Source organism: Oreochromis niloticus, linkage group LG14 (genome assembly GCF_001858045.2).
Source record: "Oreochromis niloticus isolate F11D_XX linkage group LG14, O_niloticus_UMD_NMBU, whole genome shotgun sequence".
Classification (NCBI taxonomy): domain Eukaryota; kingdom Metazoa; phylum Chordata; class Actinopteri; order Cichliformes; family Cichlidae; genus Oreochromis; species Oreochromis niloticus.
The window spans coordinates 11,931,585-11,952,751 of NC_031979.2; the positions used below are offsets into that span (position 1 = coordinate 11,931,585).

At 39.7% G+C, this 21,167-nt stretch overlaps 1 protein-coding gene across 2 annotated transcripts in view; it reads left to right on the forward strand.

The window, feature by feature from the left end:
* The window catches only part of pde2a (phosphodiesterase 2A), a 173,203-nt gene that overhangs the window by 67,911 nt on the left and 84,125 nt on the right, over positions 1 to 21,167 (forward strand). The window lies entirely within an intron of this gene.

Genomic DNA, 21,167 nt, shown 5'->3' on the forward strand with positions numbered 1-21,167 from the left:
ATGTGTATTCAGATGTGAGGGTGTAGGCGTTTGTGCGTGTGTGGGTGCATACATGCGTGTCTTTATGTAGGTGTGTTTTCACCACTCCACCTTGTTAGATGGTGGTTTACTGGCCTACGCGATTAATCCGATTCGCACCGATAACAGAGATCAATCCTTTCACCTCCACGCAAACACGTCGATGCGGCACGCGCACACGCACACAATGATGCACTCAGAGGTACACTTAAAAATTTCCATAGGCACAGAGGTCAACATCCCCCAGGCTTATGTACCTTTTACTCTAAAAGCTCGGCTCTATCAGGAGGAATACATCGAGACATGTGAGTGGCTTTTAGACATCCCTGTGGAGAAACTGACAGTTAACTGAGGGGGAAATATGAGCTTTTAGATCCCTGCAGACGGCCAATGTAAAAATGAGCCGTATTCTTCTCATCGGTCTGTCTGAACACTGATGTGCAGAAAACTGTGAGCAGACTGCATGTTTATTTGTTTTTTGTGAATTTAACGCTGCTTTGTGATGTCACACATCTTACATTGAATGCAAAATGCAAAGCACCTTTATTGCATAAAAGCGTTTGCCTATGATTACAGTTTAGAAAACCTTATTAATAATGAATCACTTTAAAAAAGGGATAGCTGAGTGTTCTCCTTGTGTTATTGTAAGCTCAAATACAATAAAAAAGAAAACGAAGGTTCTCAAACTTCTCATGCTTGGAAAGATGCCCCAAAATACTAAAAAGGTTTATGCATAGAGGGGGGTGCAGACATGCCAAGCCATGCCTAAACTTGTTTACCTCTGTAATGGTTTGAGGATTGCTACATCCAAACCGACAGTAAAGAGGCTGTAATAGAGTCTTGAAGCTGCTTCTCTCATAAAAGATGAAATAACTGAATCGAGGCATAATGCAAATTTCTTTATCCTCAGCCTTGTGTTAGTCCCTTAAAATGATTGTCTGCTGGAGCTTCTCATCATAACATTCACAATAACAGCTGTAATTCTTTGCAGCTTAAACCGATTTGGTCTCTTTTTGCACTACTTGTATGGCATTTTAAATTAGTTCTCACGCCTCTGTGACAAAATGCGCTGACCCAGCATTTGATGGCTGACTAACTCTAAAAGACACTCTATTAAATAACGTGAAGAGCCTTGATGGTGTCATAACAATCGAGCATGCAGGATTTTACACTTTAGGCCACTTTATTATGTACACCCTTTAAACTCCTCGCAACGCAATCCAATGGCAGCAACTCAGAGCATTTAGACATGGTGAAGACGACCTGCTGATGTTCAAACCAAATGGCGAGACAGCGTCAGGCTGATAGAAAGGCAACGGTAACTTGAGTAACCACTTGTTACAACCAGGTTATGCAAAAAAGCATCTCTGAATGCACAACACATCAAACCTTGAAGCAGATGGTCTGTAGCACCAGACAATCGCACCAAATGTCACTTCTGTCAGCTAAAAACAGGAAACTGAGGATGATTAGAAAGACATCGCCTGCCTGGTCTGATGACTCGTGATTTCTGCTGTGACATTTGGATGGTGGGATCAGGATTTAGAGTAAACAACATGAAACCATGGGTCTGTCTGGGAACCTTCAGGCTGTTGGTGGTGGTGTAATGGTGTGGGAGATATTTTCTTGGCATACTTTGGGCCAGACTGAGGTTTGTTTTAACACCACAGCCTGCCGGAGTATTGCTGCTGACCTTTATGACCACAGTGTACCCATCCTCTGATGGCTGATTCCAGCAAATACTGCATCATGTCACAAAGCCCAAATCATCTCAGACTGGTTTCTTGGACATGAAATGCCCTCCACAGTCACCAGATTTCAATCCAGTGGAGCTCCTTTGAGATGTGGTGGAACGGGAGCGCATCATCCCAGACATCTGAGGAATGTTTCCAGGATCTTGTTGATTCTGTGCTGTGAAAAACTGAAACTGTTCTGAAGGTAAAAGCGGGTTCTAGTAAGGCCTAATAAAGAGGCCGGTGTTTGGCTATAGATACACAGAAAAGTAATCCCTTTGAGACTGATGACTTACAGTACACTGGTGTTTGAGAGCATTTTATTTTCTTTTTATTTTGCTGTGTTCAGGAAGGTTTAGGGCTGCAACCCTCCAGCAAAGCCACACACACTGTGATGGTAAGAGGAGGCCAAGTTCGAAGATCGTGTTTAAAAAAAGTTACTGATAATTGCTTGACAAATACTTTGCAGTATTCTCGATCTGTTTCTTTTCCACCTCACCGCAGCAGAATGCACTGCACCATTCTCTTACTATCTGCAGATGAAGTCTGACTTTTAAAGTTGAAGGAGAACTTTTTTTTTTGGATAAGGATGTTGATCACAGTCTGAAGGCCAAATGCCAGGGAGAAAAAGGAAAAGAAGAGACCTTCCTCTGTGTTACAGCTCAGCGCTCAGTCTGGCAGTTCATCAGAGTTTGAATAAGAGGTGTAGCCTCCTGCCACCGAGTGTACTGAGGCATCACCATCGGCATTTGAGTTGTATGAAGGTGTCTCTAAAGAAGAAGTCATTCAGCACTGGCGACGCTGCATGGCATTTTAAAAAGGATCCGGTGCCTGAGGGCGTAGCCACCGTCACCTGCAGTGCCGGCGCCGAGGTCTGTTCCTCTGTGCCGCTCTGCCTCTGAGTAAATGAACAAGTTTCGCCTCTGGGCAAACAGATTTACATCACAAATAATGAGCAGCTTCAAATTTTGATGATTGCTGTTTTAACAACTTTTTCAATTAAACTGAAAAAGTTTGAACATTGATGCTGAGAGGACATGATTGAATTGCCTCTAGATGTTTACGCGGAGTAAGAAAAAAAACATTTGGTGCTCTTTTTATTTATTTATTTATTCGGGGCATCATTCATTATTGAGCTAGGGGCTGGATGTGTTTAATTCGAAGCTGAGGTATGTAAGGTATGTTATGTAAGATAGACTTTTGCCTTCATTTTAACTTTTCTATTGAGGACATGTATTGTGCCTTCGAATTGAAGCTGCGGCTGCGTTATTTCAAGGTTGGATTTCTTTCGCGTTTGTTTGGCTTCGTTTTTGAAAATCAATCTTAAATTGCATTCCTACCAGCATTATGAAAGACTCTAAATTGACTTTCTGTGAATTGCAGAGAACTATGAACGGTATTTGTTTGTGAAAAATGCCTTCTGTGAAAGTTTTACTTTACTAAAAAAAAACCATGGAGTGTGTAAAGTAATGCCGTAAGCCTGATAAAAGGGGACTTTTTTTTGCTAGAAGTAGAAAAAAAATAAGGTGAGCACTTCATGAAAAGGTACTTTAACTTTGAAGTGTTGAAATTACATTGCAAACACTGCTACCTGGGTGGGCCATAATTTACTGGATGCTAATTAGTAGCCTTTATCACCTTTAAAGTGGCATGGCAATCAGTACATTTATATGTGCTCCACAGAGTCAAATTATCTGGATTATAATTGCAGGTATCGAATGCTTCAGTGAGTCAGAGGTCTGGAAAAAAAATCAGCACAGCAAACAGAAACGTCATTAATATAGAAAAACAGAGGCCACTCGTAGTGATTTGTGAATGCCAATTTAATTCCTTTTCAGCGTTTATGTTGTGTTGTCAAGAAGTTGACAAGTAGTTGCTTGTTTTTTAATCTTCAAACATGTTAACTAGTCACAACTCAGCTCAGCTGTCCTTGTCTTCCCGTCACTGTGCTTCTCACTTACTCTGTTGATTCTTCGTCTTTGTTTTTTCTTTTTTATCTGCCTCTTTTTACCGTGCAGACTTCCAACACGAACATTTCCCTGACAGCTAGATACTCTTGAACTTCCCATAATTGCCTTTCTGTCCTCTAAAGAGTTTTTCCATGTCATGAATCAGGGGCAAGGCTGTTATCTACGGTGGACTCCTGAACCGCTCGACAAGCATGTTGGAGAGAGTGTGTATGTGTGTCTGGTGTGTCGCTCAGCGATACTCGAACGCGGCCAAAATGTCAAAGTGATGTCGACGCTCCGTCCGGGTCTCCGGTTAGGCTTCTTGTGGGTTTTTCAGGCTCTTAACTCTTAAAACTTATGAATGTTTTCACACTAAATCATCGCTGTATGAACTTTGAGCATTACCGCTTATTGAACTGGGCGACCTGCTCTGATGGCAACATGTAAAAGTAATCGAGAGGCTAAACAGCATTAAATGTAACTAAAAGAAAGAGGACTGTTTTTTCTCTCTCGTGCAATTTTACATCGACAGTTTGATTTAACTAAATGTTTCCAGGCGGCTCTGAAATGAGAAATAAATGACAGCATTAAGTCCTTTAAATGGACCAACTGTTGTTAACACTCAGAGGATGTTTCTCCTGGATCCATTAAAGAGAATGATTAAAAACTAAAAAAAAAAAGGAGTCAAAAGAAAGCAAACATCATTTTAAAAACTTTTAAAAAACGTACAGCGATGTGTTATTATCCACACTAACTCTGTAATGCAGATAACTCAACCCAGTGTCGTTGCTACTCAGTTCGAGCCTTCGCTTTTAGTGCTCCGTTTGTACGTTAATGAGCAAGTATCAAAAATTTACAGGATTTATAAAGCATGTTTTTCTTATTAAAGGCTTAACGCTGGCACAGCTGCCTGAGAAACACACCTCCAAATGACCTGGAGCCGTTACTTAATTACATCAAATTTTAATAATCTTGGTGCTTTTAGTGCCAAATGATGCCACATCACAACCAGCGCTACTTGATTCAGAGGGAATGCAGTATAATTTTGTTTTTCTGTAGCTGCAATTTTGCAGTTTTCCTGTTTATTTGGTACCACACTGCCACGAAAATCAAAATGAATACTAGTCGGGGTCTGAAACCAAGGTGTTTAAAGTCTTCATGGTTTATTGTGGCTACATGACAGATACAGTAGATTAGCATTTCATTGCTGCTGTTGATTAATGGAGTGATTCGGGCGTCTTCAGTTGATAAAAACTGTAGGATTTATCTTTTTTTCTGGAGCTGGTACATTTCTGCTGCTGTACTCTCTTTGATGTGAAATTTCTGTATGTTACTCTCTGCGTTTGCAGACTAAAACAAGCCCCGCGTTGGTTTAAAGAACAAAAGTTACTGATCAAAACGACTTCCAAAGGTGTCTTAAACAAATGAGGCACGTGATCTCATGTATCCATGTATTCCATCCATTCTCTTCCGCTTATCCAGTCCAGGGTTGCGGGGGCGCTGGAGCCTATCCCAGCTGATCTTTTGTTTTCTAAAACAGACAACTTAAGCTGGACCATATGCAAGTATTGCCAAGGGATATATTTAAACTTTCACACATTTTCTTTAGCATTTAACCAGCCTGTGTTTTGCAAGGATTTGTCTAAAGTGCCCTAATTTACTTTTTCACAGATTATGCCTTCCACTTTTTTCCTTTAGGGTTTTAGCCTCAAAACATTTCTTCTCCTTATAAGTGAGAAGGAGGGAGCATAGCCACAGTAGCCATCAAACTGTTATTATCAGAATAATACTAGTAAAGAACAAGCGAGTGATGCTCCAACTAAGTTAAAGTGAAATGTGTCTTGCAGCCACATTATTTTTGCATTATCAGTGAAATTGATATGTTGATCCTTGATTGATTTCTCCCCACTGGACTGTTTGATTGAAATGCCTGATTAAAGGTTCAAAGGCTGAAATGTTCCTCTTGATTGATTGATTGATTGATTGATTGATTGATTGATTGATCATACTTTATTCATCCCGAGGGAAATTGGCTTAAGGCTGCCAGCCGTGCCAGCGCCGTATCTTGCTGATGTGAAGTTTTAAACTTTTGAGCACCATCACTTTAGGTGTAACCTTTTTTTTCCAAGCATGATGTTTTTCATATTTTAAGAAGTTTGTGCAGTTACAAATAAGTTTAGATAAATTATGCTATTTAAATGTGCTGGGAGGAAAAAAAACAGTCTTCAGGTCCAGATTTTTTAATTTCCTCTTCTTTCATGTCCCTTAAATTACTTCTGTTGTGTTAGTGTTAGTATTCTTCCATTTGCTGGTGTTTTCTTGCCCACTCAGGGCCACTATATCTTAGCCATTATTTGACAGGAAATAAGGAGAAAGTGAGGGGTAATGGCATGAAAGATAAGGTCTGGGGCAGACCTGAACACAGGCCCCTGCAGCAAGGACTGTAGCCTTCAGTATACAGGTTGCCACGTCAGTCAGGTGAGCTATACTGGCACCCGACTGTTGTAAATCTTTATATTGCCTTATTAAACAAGGTATAACTCATACACAGATGGTTCAAAATACATCACCCTGCCTCCTACCAAAGAAAGAAACACAAGGAGCCCGTTACTCCAGTGTTGCTGCTAATGAAATTTAGAATAAAATATTACGGCCTGCACTCTTGCAGTCTCTCACTATTAGATTACCTCAAATGGCAAATTGCATTTTTAATAAGTTTAACATAACGACGTTCCTTTCTTAACAAATGTTTTTGTCGTTTTCGTTTGTCTGACGATTTTGTTTTTCCTTTAAATCTAATTTTTGCATGTGGTTTTTATCCTCGATGTAGTGGAAGTACGAATGACAGTAGCTGTCAGGTGTGCCCCGACCTGTTAAGTGTTAGGCAGAGAGTTTTAAAAAGAGGTCAGGGAGCATTTTAATGATCACTGCATCCATGATACGTGGTTTATATTCTCCCCTTTCTTCTCAGTTCCTCTTTACTTCCATCTCAGTCTGTTTCTACCCATCCATCCCTCCATCTGCTGCTCTGCATCCATCTGTCTCTGTGTCCTTTTACCAGCTTGCACTTCCAACACGCATGTCTGTCAAGCCTTTGCAGTCAATTATCTCCCTCTTTTAAAGAGTTAATCTTAATGTTTGCCCTGGAATTGATTAACCAATAGCAGGACAGGTGACCATTGATAAAAAAGATCAATTGTACGGCTCTCTTGAGAAAAGGACAAGTTGCATAAAAACGCACACGTATACAGGAAGACAGACAGACTGGCAGCAGCTGTGTACATAGATCACAATAAAAAAGAAGGCAGAGACAAAGCAAACAGGATTCCCTGTAATTTAATTATCTTGATTACATCATGTCGTTTTATTATGCTATTTTGTTACGGCCCCTTATTACTATGCTGGCAAAATCACATTTCTGCTTCGCATCAAATGCGTTTAAAGTTGCTGGCACCTGGGCCGAGCATGGCGAGCACACACGAGCACACCAGACGATGCGCACAGACACACACACGTGCTCTAAAACCAATGGCAGCATGCTAAACAGCAGGCGTCTTCTATTAAATCAAATCAGTATGAGATGACATGTTATCTATTCTAAGCGCACTCTGTGGCTCTCAAATCTTTTATCAAAAAATACAGCTAACACCCGGCACGCTACCAGTCGGCGTGTGTCTCCAAGGTGCGTGTGTGTGTGACAGATATTAAATGGGCTTTGTCTTGTTCTGCTTCTCAGGAAATGAACCTGACATTACTCATCTATCACGACCGCTATCCCTCCCCTCATCTCTCCGCTCTTCTCGTCTTTACCTCCTCTCTCCCTGCACCTCTCTCCGTCACCCCGGTCTCCTCAGCTTTTTTCTCCCCTCCGCCTGCTCTTCTTTCTTTCTGGCCTTTTCAAATCTTCTTTTGTCTTCTTCCTTCTGTCTGTTCGATCTCAATTCTTTGCCGGATATGCCTCATTCTCCCTCTGTCTCTTTCTCCTTTTCATCATGTATTCTACCCAACTCTCCTTGCGTACAGTACGTTCCATATTTTCTCATTTCCCTTCACTTTTTTTGCACCCCCCCCTCGCTCCATTTGTACTCTAAATTACAACACTTTCTCCTCCCACCTGTTTTTTCTCCCCGCATCTATCGCTCTCCTCTTCTGTCAATCTTCAAATCTGCTCCTTTCCATCATTACTCCTTGCACCATTCTTCTTCTCTACTTATCTTTTAAACAGCCCTGTTCCTCTGCTCAGCTATTCATCCTGGGCTTATTCAAGTGCACAGAGACCTCTGATAATATGAATGCACTGGCAGTTTTTTTTCTTTTTTTCTGTCCCTGAATCCTCATAGCCGCTTCAGCATCTTCCATCTTGTCTGATTTGAGTTTGTCTGATCAGTTCCACATTAAAACAAAAGTCTAAAACTGTGCATGTGTCAGTTTCAAGTTCACCCTGAAGTAATTTCATGCACATTGCCTCCCCCAACGATGATTGCGTTCTGTTTCCTTCTGTTCTCCAATGACAACGACAGCAAGCAGCTGATGACAGAAGCTGTAACGGCACACAGGACAGGTGTCTGCAAATTCAGACAGCTTTCACCTGTCAGTGTCAGCCCAAACCTATCCTCGTATACTTTAATCGTGGAATTTAATCCTAACAACACAGCCAGATGCTTTCTTAACTGTTGCCGCGGCGCCATTGGGATATTAAAAGGAGCAATGTTCCCGCTGAGGAGTAATGTAGCTCTGTAGATATTAACACTGCACATGAAACAAAGTAATATTAAACCAATTTTGATTGTAATTTTTCTCGTGCTCTCTGCAAGAGTGCTGTTATTAAAAAAAAGCAGTTACAAGGAATGAGAAGAGACTTACACAGCACATGTTTTGTTGAAGGTCGTACCACAGCAAAATGAAAAAATAAAATTACAATAAATGAGGATTGGATTAGATGAAGAAGAGTGATGACAACCAAGTGAAACGAATGAAAATACTTGTAAACAAACATGTATAACAATAATAATATATACATAGAAGCGTCATTCTTATTTATTGTGTCATATCTTATATATTTAGTAAAGGCATCTGAGATGCTGCCACTTGTAGAAAACATAAGAACAATTAGGGTCTGATTTCTTAATATTAAATCTCATTTAGCCTTCGCATGCACATAAGTTTGCAAACAAAGGTCCAAGCTTTAATTTGACTCAGACACTCTTTCTGGCCAGAATCAGCTTTTAAATATGGGTGAGACTGAATATTGATAAGGGAATATATCATAACACCAAAATTTCTGTATTTTTATTAAAACATGCACCAGCTCTAAACATATTCTACATGACAGCACTGATACCACTGTTTACAGGGGACAGGGTTTAGAAATTAAAGGGTTCCACATTTTTTTTCTTTTAATGGATTTAAGGTGAAATATGATCAAATGGAAGTTTGTCATTTACATAGTTGCAAAGTTCTTTTTCATAGAGGGTTACGTGATTGCTGGGGTTTTATCCAGAGTACTGCAGGGTCTTTACCTTACAGTAAAAGCATTTTGTGGATGACTGTTGTGATTTGATTCCATATAAATAAAATATCAGTTTGGTGTTTATAAAGCAATAGAATAAAATTTACAGAAATCTTAAAGTTACTTACTTGGTGCCTCTGCTGTGTTCACTCCTCATGTCTAAACCAGCCAAATACTGTCACTGAAGAGTGACGCGTCAGCCTAAATCTTTAAACACAATCCAATCAGAAGCACTGCAGGATGGGCCATGACTGTAGGATTCCTGTAGAGTATTTTCAAAGTAAAAGCCATCTAGAGTGTCAAACACTGATTCATGCCAATTTTTTTGTCTCATTTCTGAAAGAAAAAGAAATTACTCCTAAGTCCAAATCTCAGTGACCTCATAGTTGTTTGCTCCATAACTCCGTAACTCTTTGTGGTGGCACTTGTTTAGATGTATGGGGGATAAGTGAATTGAAGCTAACACACTTGCAGGGAAGAAAAAGAAACTCGGTGGGGGCAAAAGGTAGAGAACAGAGGAAAGCAAATCACCTCTTTTTCCACAGCAGATCATCTGCCTTCATCTCACCCTATCACTATCATCCTCCTCTATCACACCAACCTTCTGCATGTCCTCCTTCACTAAATCCTCTGTGGTCTTTTTCTACTGCCTGGCAGCTCCATCTTTGTCCAGTATATCCACCACCCTTCCTCTCCACATGTCTAAACCATTTTCAGCTTTGCCTCTCTAACAGTCTCCAGACTGCCCCACCTGAGCTGTCCCCCTGATGTACACATTTCTAAATTTGTCTATCGTGGTCACTCCCAATGAAAGTCAGAGCATCTTCATGTACATGTACATGTACATGTATGTACATGGCACTAAATACTTCAATGTTCAAGTAAAATAAGTAATATGAAGTGATTTCTTATTTATGTTCACTGATATCAGTGCAGCTGGTATATGTAGTAAGCACGACAGATTCACTGTGCAACAAGAAAGCTTATTTTATTTACCTGGTGAGCCGAGGTGCTTTTTTCGCTAACTTATATATTTAGTATTTTGTCTTCATCATATACTGTACTTGGAAGTGAAATAATAAAAATATGGAATATAATATGTGTCACACAAAGTCTCTATTGTAATGGCTTAGAAAAATGGATGTGTCAGGATGAGTAGAAAAGAGAATATGTCTGAATCTAAATACACAGCGTTGTGTCATTTAGTGTGGCTCTAATAAAATCAGATGGCAGCTCTCGACAGATTTCATTTCTCTGAGTAGCTCTCATGGTAAAAAGGTTTGAGGCTTTTTAACAAATTCAAGCTTATAAAAAAAATAACAGTGGATCATTCAGTGTGTGGTGATTGGAACTGAAAAATCATTTCATTTATCCAGCCATGGAACCACACTGAAGTATTTATTTGCTATAATAGATTTTATACAACGTGTGGGCAGATTTTGGACTGAAAATTCACCAGAATTGTAGGTGGGCAGATCCTTAAAACCAGATTTTCCAATAAATGTTCCTCCATCTTCTTCACTATCAACATTTTCATTTTGTGTGCATGTAGATTGTGAAAGAAAACCCCAAAAAACAAATGTTAAGGGCAAGTTACAGTCCAGCTATGGTAACAAGCCGGGTTGATCTCTATAGTAGAATTTCAAACTTGACATCAATACCCAAGAAAAAACTTGTTTTGACACCAGCGGGGGGGCAAAAAGAGGCGTAATCGTTTTTTAAATAAAGATTAGAGCATTATTGATCCCTGGAAAATGTATTGAGCTACAGCCTATTTATTACACTTTATATGTCCCTATATTTTCATTGCTCATCAGATAGAATTGAAAACTGCTACTGTTTCTGTCTTGCTGTTCATAGAATTTTCTGAGCTTCAATTAGAGACTTTATGAAAAACATGAAACTTTTTAGGTACAAATAATTGTTATAATTTGTTAAATGAGCACTGTCTATTAAGGTTTCAGTCGAGCAAGATTAAAAATGTTTGCTGTCTAGCTGCAACATTACCACTTTATCATTAGCTACATAATAGTGTTAATAGTTAAACAGCTAACAATAGCATGTGCTGGCCTGTTTAACATTTTAATAACTCTTTAATAACTCTTTAATTCTTTAATGTTGCTATGCACTTGTCAAGCCACTCAGCTACAGTCACAAAATCTTCAACACAGTTATTACAAGAAGGCAAGAACATCACAGCAGGACAGGAGATGGAGTAACAATTGCTAATATAAAGCTAATTTTAGCTGCTCCATTGTCACAGGGGGTTGCTATAGCGGACAGTTCCACACGGTTGGTTTATACCACATGCCCTTCCCAATAAAACCCCAAAGGGTATTTGTATTTTAGTGAACTGTATCAGCAAACCGTTATTTGCAAGCAAATGTGTAAACCACACAATGAAAAGATAGTGTAGATATCGTAGGCAAATATCCCTCACCAAGAATTTAGCGAAGACACTAAGCACGAAGCAAAGCACATGCGCTGGGGTAAAAGTTGGCTATCACCTGGACAAACATCCTTCCCAAACTTGTGACAAAAGGTGTCAACGAGTGTCAACAGGTACTACTGTAGCATCTGGAAGACAAAGTGTAGTTCCAAACGAAGGTTACAAGGCAACCGGCATAGTTGGTAAGGACTGATGCTAGCTAACGCTAACAACAAATATGGGATGTGTTTAAAGGCAAGACGATTACTGGTTGACAGTCCCCTTTATCAAGTTGCTTACTTCACCCAGATCACTGTGTCTAAATATTTATATCAGGCCAGTAAGCTATTCAACACCAAACTCGCTCTTCTATGTCTTTATGGACCTTGCTTTGTGCACTGGTGTGTAGTCATGCTGCAGCAAGGAGGAACTATCCCCAAACTGCTCCCACAAAGTTGGGAGCATGAAATTGTCGTGAATGTCTTGGCATGCTGAAGCATTAACAGTTCCTTTTAAGTTTGGACGTCTGGGGTGTGAATGGGTTATGTGTAAAGTACTCAAGTAGAGTCGAAAAGCACCATATAAGAACAAGTTTATTTACCATTTACCATCTGGTTGGGTGGGTGAATACTTTTGGCAAATAGTGTCTGTTCAGCTGCTAGTGAGGGGAGGGGCTTGTTTGTCAGCTGGAGGAGGCAAACTTTCAGTTTGTTTTGTTATTGAAAAGTACTGTAAGTATTGTTTCTGGTGATATCCCTAGTAACAATAAGGAGTTAAAAATTCCTACAGGCCGTATGCACAACTAAAAACTGTTAAGATGCAAATTTTAATGTATAAGTATTTTCCTTAAACCCACGAAAACTTTCAAAGCATACTGATTACATCGTTTCAACAATATGATTCAAATTGAAGCCTCCGCTCGACTGATTTCAGCACCTCTCATTTTATATTTTCTCATTGGGTGAGTCAGTGTGTATGTAATGTGTTACATTTTAGTTAGTGTCATCATGACCTGACCCCCATGGACCAGTACCAATTTATAGCACACACACACACTCACACACACTCAGTGGTGGTCCCCTTCTAACGAGCAGAACCACCATGCGGTCTCTTCATTAGCCTTCAGGCCCTTTCAGCCATATCGTAGAAACCATAAAAATAGCTTTGCCATTTAACAGACACACAGACACATGCACATGGACAAAAACACACCGATACTGTGTCATTACCATTGACATCATGGACACGGGCATCTGGGCAAGTCAGAGAAGAAACAAAATGAGTGGGCGATAAAGGCAGAGAGGCTGAAACAAAAAGACATCGAAGCACAGAGAGGAGCAGAAAGAAAGAAAAAGCAGACATATGGAGAAAGTGAGACCGATGGACGGGGTGATGAAAAGACAGAGAGGAGAATGAATGAAGTGCATTGTGATGTCCTTAACTGTTTTTCCATCAGATTATTGTGCTTCCTCAGTGCCGTTTATCACCGTGGCAACTGTCACATAGACGTGTCGATGTGGGGGCGATGGGAAGTGAAGATGTGTTATTCTAGGCAGGAAAAAGAAATTGTAGGGCCGCTACAGACCAGAATAATGGACGTTGGTGTTTAATAATCGTCCACGGTGGAAAGAATATTTTCATTCTTCTGGCATCCTCTGTTCAGCGGGGTGTGGTGAGAGAGAGAGAATCACAGCCTCCGATAAAGCCTGACAGCGATTTTCTTTTCTTCTTCTCCAGAAATTAATAGCAATTTAAATTTGTCCAGAGAGAAGATTTATTCAAAAATGTGCCGTTAGTCATCAAGACTTAAGAATTATTGTAACCGTCAGTATGCATCACTAGACGAATTCAGATGAAGTCCATCAATTCTGACAAACATATATGAAGTAATGAATAAATTATAATTCCATAAAATAAAGCTATTATTTGAGGTGAAGTGTTGGGGATGAACTCAGTAGCCTCACAGCCTGAGGAGAGGTGGGACAGCATCGGATACTTCTGTGTCGCTTGCCAGATGGCAGCAGGGTGAACAGGCTGGTGTGAATGTTGTCTTTTTGTACCCTTTGGGCTCTGTGCAAACACCTCACTGACACCACTGATGCTCGGTACATGAGTGACGGTGATATTCTGAGTGGTTTGAGTCACCTGCTGCTGAGCTTTCCTGTCTTGGATTTTGCCCACCACACACCAGTTTTATCTTCCCATTTAGAATATTTTCTACTAGGGCTGCAAAATTAATGCAATTTCAATCTCAAGCACGGTTTTGGCTTTGCACAATTTCATGCAAATGATTGAGTGATAATGAAAATGCATTCTCTACCAAAGCAAAAGCAAAATCAATGCCTGACCACGTGCCTGCATGAGCCAGTCATAGCTGTTTCCTGCACCGTCCAGCGTGAACTTTCCTGGACTAGTCTGGATGAGTGACATTACATTAAAAGACACAACAAAGACATTCAAATGTTTGGCTCTGCAAAAGGCACAGAGCTTGTCCTTCAAAGCAAAGAAAATCGTCCATTTTTTAGAAATACTTGAGATTTAGAGCAAGTGATGTCAGCTAAAAGCAAATCCTATACAAAGCAATACAACAAACGTATTGAGCCGCCTGAAACTATCCACAAACTGCTCTATAATTAATGCATGAAGGCCTAGAAAAACACTGCACTGATTGCTGACGTGAATCGTTCAACATCAACACAGACATCGGTTAAAGTGAGGCTGTGCCAGCTCACAAAGAGGCACTCAAATCACCATCGCAGTTGTATTCCATTTGGCCAATAAACACTGCGACGAAGGACAACTTCCGAGAAATGGTCAACATACTGGAGAAAAGATATGTTGTATCATGCGATTCTGTGCAAAGCATTGGAGGGTTCATGAAGAGAGATCGCACAGTGCTCAAGTACCTTATTCATCCATCATGCAGGTTTTGATGAATGGAGTGAAAGATGCTTCTCGGAGATGCGCTCAGGTCAGGTCGCGAACACATCATTTGTCTGCAAAGATGTTTTAATTAGCAGGGATGTAGCAAGTGAAAGCAGTAACATTGTTTATTTAATTTAAGGTTTGTTTTTTTTCTTATTTTTAATTTTCTTTTAAGAGATTAACTGAATTTAGGTGAATAAAAAAAGCAATTTTATTTTAATCCACGGAAGATGTGGAAGGAGTGTTTCTGTTTATATGACAGTGCAATAATACAATTCTTGTCACTAAAATCAATGAATAATTGTCACAAATGATCATGGTCTTAATATTGATGTTATAATCTTTTAGGCTGTAATTGTGCCGCCCTACTGTCTATTACTCCTTTATAAAGGTCACCGACAAAGGCACAGTTAAAAGGAATTTTATGACTACATGTACAGCATGTGTGTGCTTGGAAAAAAGTAGAGTGTTTGCCATATACAGTGTATTACTGAGGCTCACCAAAAACAATTACATATAATTCAGCTGTGATGAAAAGTGTTGTTCAATAATTGAACCGCAGCCCTGTAATGCACTGCTCTACATAATACAGCACCACAAATAACACAGAGCCTGTTTGCTTGATCCTCAGCCTGAGGCACTCTCTCTAAACATGATTTTCTATCTCTGTCTCTTTCTGTCGCTATCTAGTTATCACTCCTCGTGCTCGTGTGTGTACTCAGTGTGTGTGTGTCCGTCCTGTGTGGGTGTGCGTGTGGAGGTTTCTGCCATTCGGCTTTTTTCTCGTTATAGCGAGCACATTTTCATGATGGGATTCTTTTCAGTGCCTAATGTCAAAGATCATGTGCTCGCCCACACAGACACACACAGCATGTATCCAGCCTGAGATACCGCTCGTGTATGCTGAGAGGACGGGTGTGAGGGGAAAACGGACTGATTGTGTGTGGGTGTGTGGGTCGACTTTTTGTTCCGAAAGTTCCCAAAGTTTTAACATTTCTGGATTTTTCTTTGTCCTTGGGGAGACTCAAAGCGGCGTCATTCTCAAATGTGTGTGTGTGTGTGTGTGTGTGTGTGTGTGCGTGTGTGTGTGTTTGTTTAAAAAGAAGATTTAGAGAGAGAGGAGATGGCGGTGCTTCAGACTTGTACCCCGCACTAAAACATGTTGTTATTTTCTTGACCTTGAAAAGCACTTCTGCCGTTTGTTTCTTTTGTGGCTTGCACAGCTCATATGGTGGGATGGTGGGCACAACAAGACGGGATGTCTAGACACTCAAGGAACTGGGATGTGAGGTGTTGATGTTTAGATGATAAAAATAAGTGATGAAAAATAGTATTTTTTATTGTTCTATTTTATTTCAGACTGTAATGATAGAACTTAATTTGGACCTTTTGCAGCACCTTTTTACAGCTTTTGTTTTTATTCACCACTGTCCTTGTGGATTTGACCTCGTGATTCGCACTTGTGATTTTGAAGTTGTGATTGGACTGTTAGAAAAAAGACAGCCTCATTGGTTGTATGAAAGAGAAGATGACAAGAGGAAAAAACTAGTGCCTGCTTCTGTGGCGCCTTTTACCCTCTGTGCGTGTTTCAGCAGTGTTACTTTGCTTTCAGACGTATAAAACAGCACAGCATGTGTTTGGACATGTGTATTTCTGTGTGTGTGCAACGTTTCGATACTCTGACGCTGAAAACCCCACATCTGGTGCAGAGGTAGCAGCTGTCCTGCCCTCTGGGAGGCAGCGCGGGAGTAAAATCCTTCCCCTCGCTGACTCTCTCGCCTTTTTCTTTCACCAGCAAATTAGCATCAGCACGAGTGACATGAAACAAACCGGAAAAAAAGTGTCAAGAGTGAGGAAGTGACTGTAGATATACACTCAGTGGGCACTTTATTAGGCACATTGGTTCAAATGTTTTTTTAACACAACTATCTAATCAGTCAGTCACATGGCAGCAACTTATTTAGACATGTAGACATGGTCGAGACAACCTGCTAAAGTTCACAATAAGCATAAAAATGAAGCAAGAAAGGTGATTTAAGTGACTTTGACCAAGACATGGTTATATATATCAATATTTCAGAAACTGCTGATATACTGGGATCTACCCACACAACAGTCGTTAGTGTAAAAAGAGAAAATATTGAGTGAACTGGGTGAAATAGCCAGACTGTTTTGAGCTGATAGAACAGCAACGTTACAACCAAGGTATGCAGAAGAGCATCTTTGAACACGCAGCACGCCCAGCCTCAAATCAAACGGGCTGCAGCAGCAGCTGTCAGCTAAGAACAAGAAAACAGGAAGCTAAATGTTTCAGGTGCACATTTTTGGAACAGTAAAGTGACATTTTTTCACACTGTGAGCAGCACGGCTATTACCTTGATCATTAATTTGATGGCTATTGTTGCTTAGCATTTTCTACTGTGTCCGCCCTCAGCATCTCACTCTTATTCAGCCATAATTTCAACATCAAACCTGATATGCAGAAATGTTTTAAAGGTTTTATAGATTTTCTAAAACTCTTTTTCTTTCTTTTACCTTTGAAACTTCTCACCTTTTAAGTCTATTATAACCTACATAATTTCAAGCTGATTATAGCTGAAGTAACTTTTGAAGGAGCAGAGCAGCAATTTGCAATGACATTTCAGTAATGACCACTAACATAGTTTATTCTTCCAACATTGTGTATTACTGACAGTTTCTTTATATATTTTTTCCTGGATGACATCTTATTATGTGATGAGGAAAACACAAATCACAGACTACATTCTACCTCTAAGTGAAAATGTTGTGCACACAGCAAATATACACAGATTTATACAACTGCTGTAGATTGTTACACCTTAAACTACTCCTAATGAGACAGACTAAAATAACGTTTCATTAGTGAAGGTATTTTTTTCCCATTTTGTTACTTAAAAACAGATTTTTAGCGTTTCAGCTTAAACCAGCAGATAATGAACAATCAAACTGATTCAAGTCAAATCATGTGGAAAAGTTTTTTGCTGTGGACTGATATTACTGTGACGGCCACAGGCTTATTTTCACTCGCTAGGTGTCTTCGCACTGTAAACTGACTTTATCTACATTGAAGAGCCTTCTTTGTCATGTGGAAGCCACACTGAGTGTGTTTGTCGTAGTAAATCTGCTTCTGCTGTGTGTCTAAGCCCAAGTTGCTGCAGAGCTGTCAAGAGACTCTTCCTCAAAATATGATTCATACAGTTTCCTCAGACTGTCACCACCGCAGCTCTGCTATCACATTGGTGGAAGTGCAGTGGCTCTGGGTTTACTGTGTACTCTCCTCGGTATAATGTTGACCCTTTTCATTTTACCTGATTTCCAAAGAGGCTTAAATTGATTTGTAATGGTCAAACTTTGCCAGCAGAAGAGCTCAATAGATGAAGGAGCCAGCTAAGCTAAAGCAAACTACTATTACACTTTGAGAACAGCAGCCCAATGAGGAATAACAGGTTGGACTAAGTTGGTACAAATTTCCATTTCTATCCTTGAGTGAGCTTTGCTTGATTCCATCCACTCTCATCATTTTATAGCTTATAGCGTTAGCTTACATTAGCAAATACTGCTAATTTTAGCTTGTGTTTGGCAGCATTAGATAGGTCAGATACTGTTGTAAAACATTCTGGCTGCATGAGATCATCAATTTTATGAATTTATTCAACGTATGCTCCTGTTGCACCACGTTTAGCATACAGTATAATACAGGATGTGACAGGCCCTGCAGTGAGTGTCAGGACATGCCATCACAAATCTACTGAGCCTTTGAAAAGCTTTGTGCTGCCTTTAAATCCTGCACTCGCTCAGGCGAAAAAGAGATGCTGGACAATTTCTGACCAAGCCTCATTCTGCTCAGATTAACTTGTCGTGTCTTGCTCCGGTAGACAATAAAAGATGGATGTAGCTACCAAAACTTTTTTGACTGGTTTGTGAAGTCCTGTTTTGAAGCCTCAACACAAGCATTTCCAGCATCAGCAAGTAAGTTTAAGTTTAAAAAAAACTGGATGTGATGAAAGGTTTGACTGAAAAGTAATCCTCTATTTTGAAACATTCTGTGACCAAGATTTATAAAAATAGACATAATTATCAGCCAAAACAACTGACCAAGCTCTTCTATCAAATTAAGTCCAGTTGTTAGCACTGTTGCCTCACAACGAGATGGTCCTGGGTTTGAATCCAGTGTGGGACCTCTCTGATTGGAGTTTGCATGGGGTTAAGTTAGTTACCAATTCTAAACTTACAGTTGTAGATGTTTCTATGTAGTTAGCTCTGCAACAGGTTGTCGACCTGTCCAAAACTCTTTTACAGCCATCGCCGTCTGGAGGCCTTCAGATGAAGCAAGTTTAAGACACTCTTGCACTGGTTTCACTTTTCAGACCTGGAAGCTGTATCCATCTTTTAAACTATGCCTGCTTCACTGATTTGGTTTGGTGGATCCATCCGTGTGCCATGGCACATCTGTATTCCAGCTGTGTAGATGCACTAATACTGCGAAAAGTTAAGCCAGGAACTTCATTCACATCACAGTCCTGTTAAATAACCTATTTATTAGGACATATATTGTGATTGTGAGTTGTTATCAAATTGTCAACAATATGATAACTGTGTCTACATGTCTCTACCACTACTACTTGCCTAATAATATAGTCTATCCATCCCATAAAAGGCTTGAGTCAAAGTAAATGAAATCAGGAATAACATGTTTCTTGTGTGTTTTTTTTATTCAAAGCAGACAATATTTGGATTACAGGGTAGTGCTGAGCATAACCTAGCTAGCTTGGCTAACAACAAGGTCCATCTGTTATTCACTTTAAAAGCAGATAGCTGGCTCAGTGTAACTGAATGCTGAAAGAAATTAAATTACACAAACCTGAGACACTCGTGAGGATACATAAAAGTAGGCATTAGTACAATTTGAATTGTTGAATTAAATAAAATCAAAGTCATGTTCAGAAAGTGAAAATTAGCTTCAGAGACTAAAACCATTTCTTTCTTTCTTTCTTTTTTTAAATTTGGGAGTTTTAAAGCCAGCCTCAATGGCCCATGAAGGAACTGCACTTCTGTTGGCTCCATTGCTTCTTGATAACAGCCATTAGTTAAGGTCTTTCATTCACTGCAAAACACTTGAAAACGTGTTGTCCTTAAAGACATTGTACACGCTGACGCTCTTTACGGATACCTCAGCCTTGGTCTTAATTTAGATCTGATCATAGACTAAATCTCTATGCATGCATTTATAATATTCAAAGTAACAAATGATGTTTTTAATCACTTTTCACGCTATCAGTTATGACAAATAACCATAATATATCCTTCAGTTTTAAACAAAAGCATCATATATCAATAGCAGTGAGCACCCTTCGGCGTAAAGTCTAACACTTGGTCAGAAAAGTTTATTTATTTATGTATTTTTAGTAAAGTTGAGTAAAGTAAAGTTGAGATAAGGTGAGAGATGTCTATTTGCTGCCCTGTCACTCTGGTCCCAGTCAGCTCTGTGCGTCATTCACTCCTCAGGAGACCACCTTTATTTTTCTCTCTCTTTTTTTCTTCTCTCTCTACTACGCACTTTCAAGTCAAGCCAATTTAAAAGCACTCTATTTGTTGATGATGGCATTTATGCACAGCATCAGAGAACAATAAAAGGCTCTCGGCCTCTCACCTAATACGTTTCCTCTGCTTTTATCAATTCCCGTCTTTATTCCAAACCATCATTTTTCCTTACTCTGTCGCTCCGTCTGTCCCTCAGCACCAATCCTCTCTCATTTTCGCTTTTAACCAGTCTCGCCTCTTCAGCGTTCGTCTGTAGATATCTCAGAGATTCTCAGCAGAGAAAATGGCTTTTCAGATGCATTTTTTTTTTCAATCATTTGCCTCTTTAGCGAGTATACAGTGGAGAAGATCAAGCAACGACGTGATGAAATTGCAGGAGCACGGCTCCAGGTAGCACTATTTGCTCAGATTCATTTCCCCGGGGAAAAATAGGTAGTTTTTAGTTTGTGTGCAACAGTCATTGATTTTTGTCCTGTTCAAACATTATACAGCACATTTGTGGTTTTTCTTCCCCAACAAATCAATATGTAGCAAAAAAATAACAAAAAAGTGAGGTGGTGAATTAGCTACAAAAGTTTTCTTCTTTTTTTTTGCATGTTCTTAAGTTGGAGTTTGAGGTTGGAGCCAGCCTCAGGTGGATGTTTGAGGAACTATTTTTGAGCCTTCGATTGTGTTTGATCAGAAGTACAATAGACTGAAAATCTGAAAGAGATGGCAAAAGTGAATTTATTTAAAAAAGAATTTAAAAGTTAGAATGCTTAGGCTTCACATTACAAAGTGACCACCTCTGCACCTGTAAAATGCAGCTAAAAAGCAAAGACTTGTGTCAACACTCTTTCAGCTGAGTCCTTGCCCTTGAACATTGTGCAAGGTCTGGAAGAGAGTACCCGCTTATGCTTAAAAATGACATGTTCTTCCTGATCTTTAAACGCTGACAATAAAAACAGAACAAGCTTGTCAGCTCTCAATTTCATCCATAAAGCTTAATATCTAACTTTCTATGTAACTACTTACAGGAAAGCTACTAAACCAATCTATAAAAT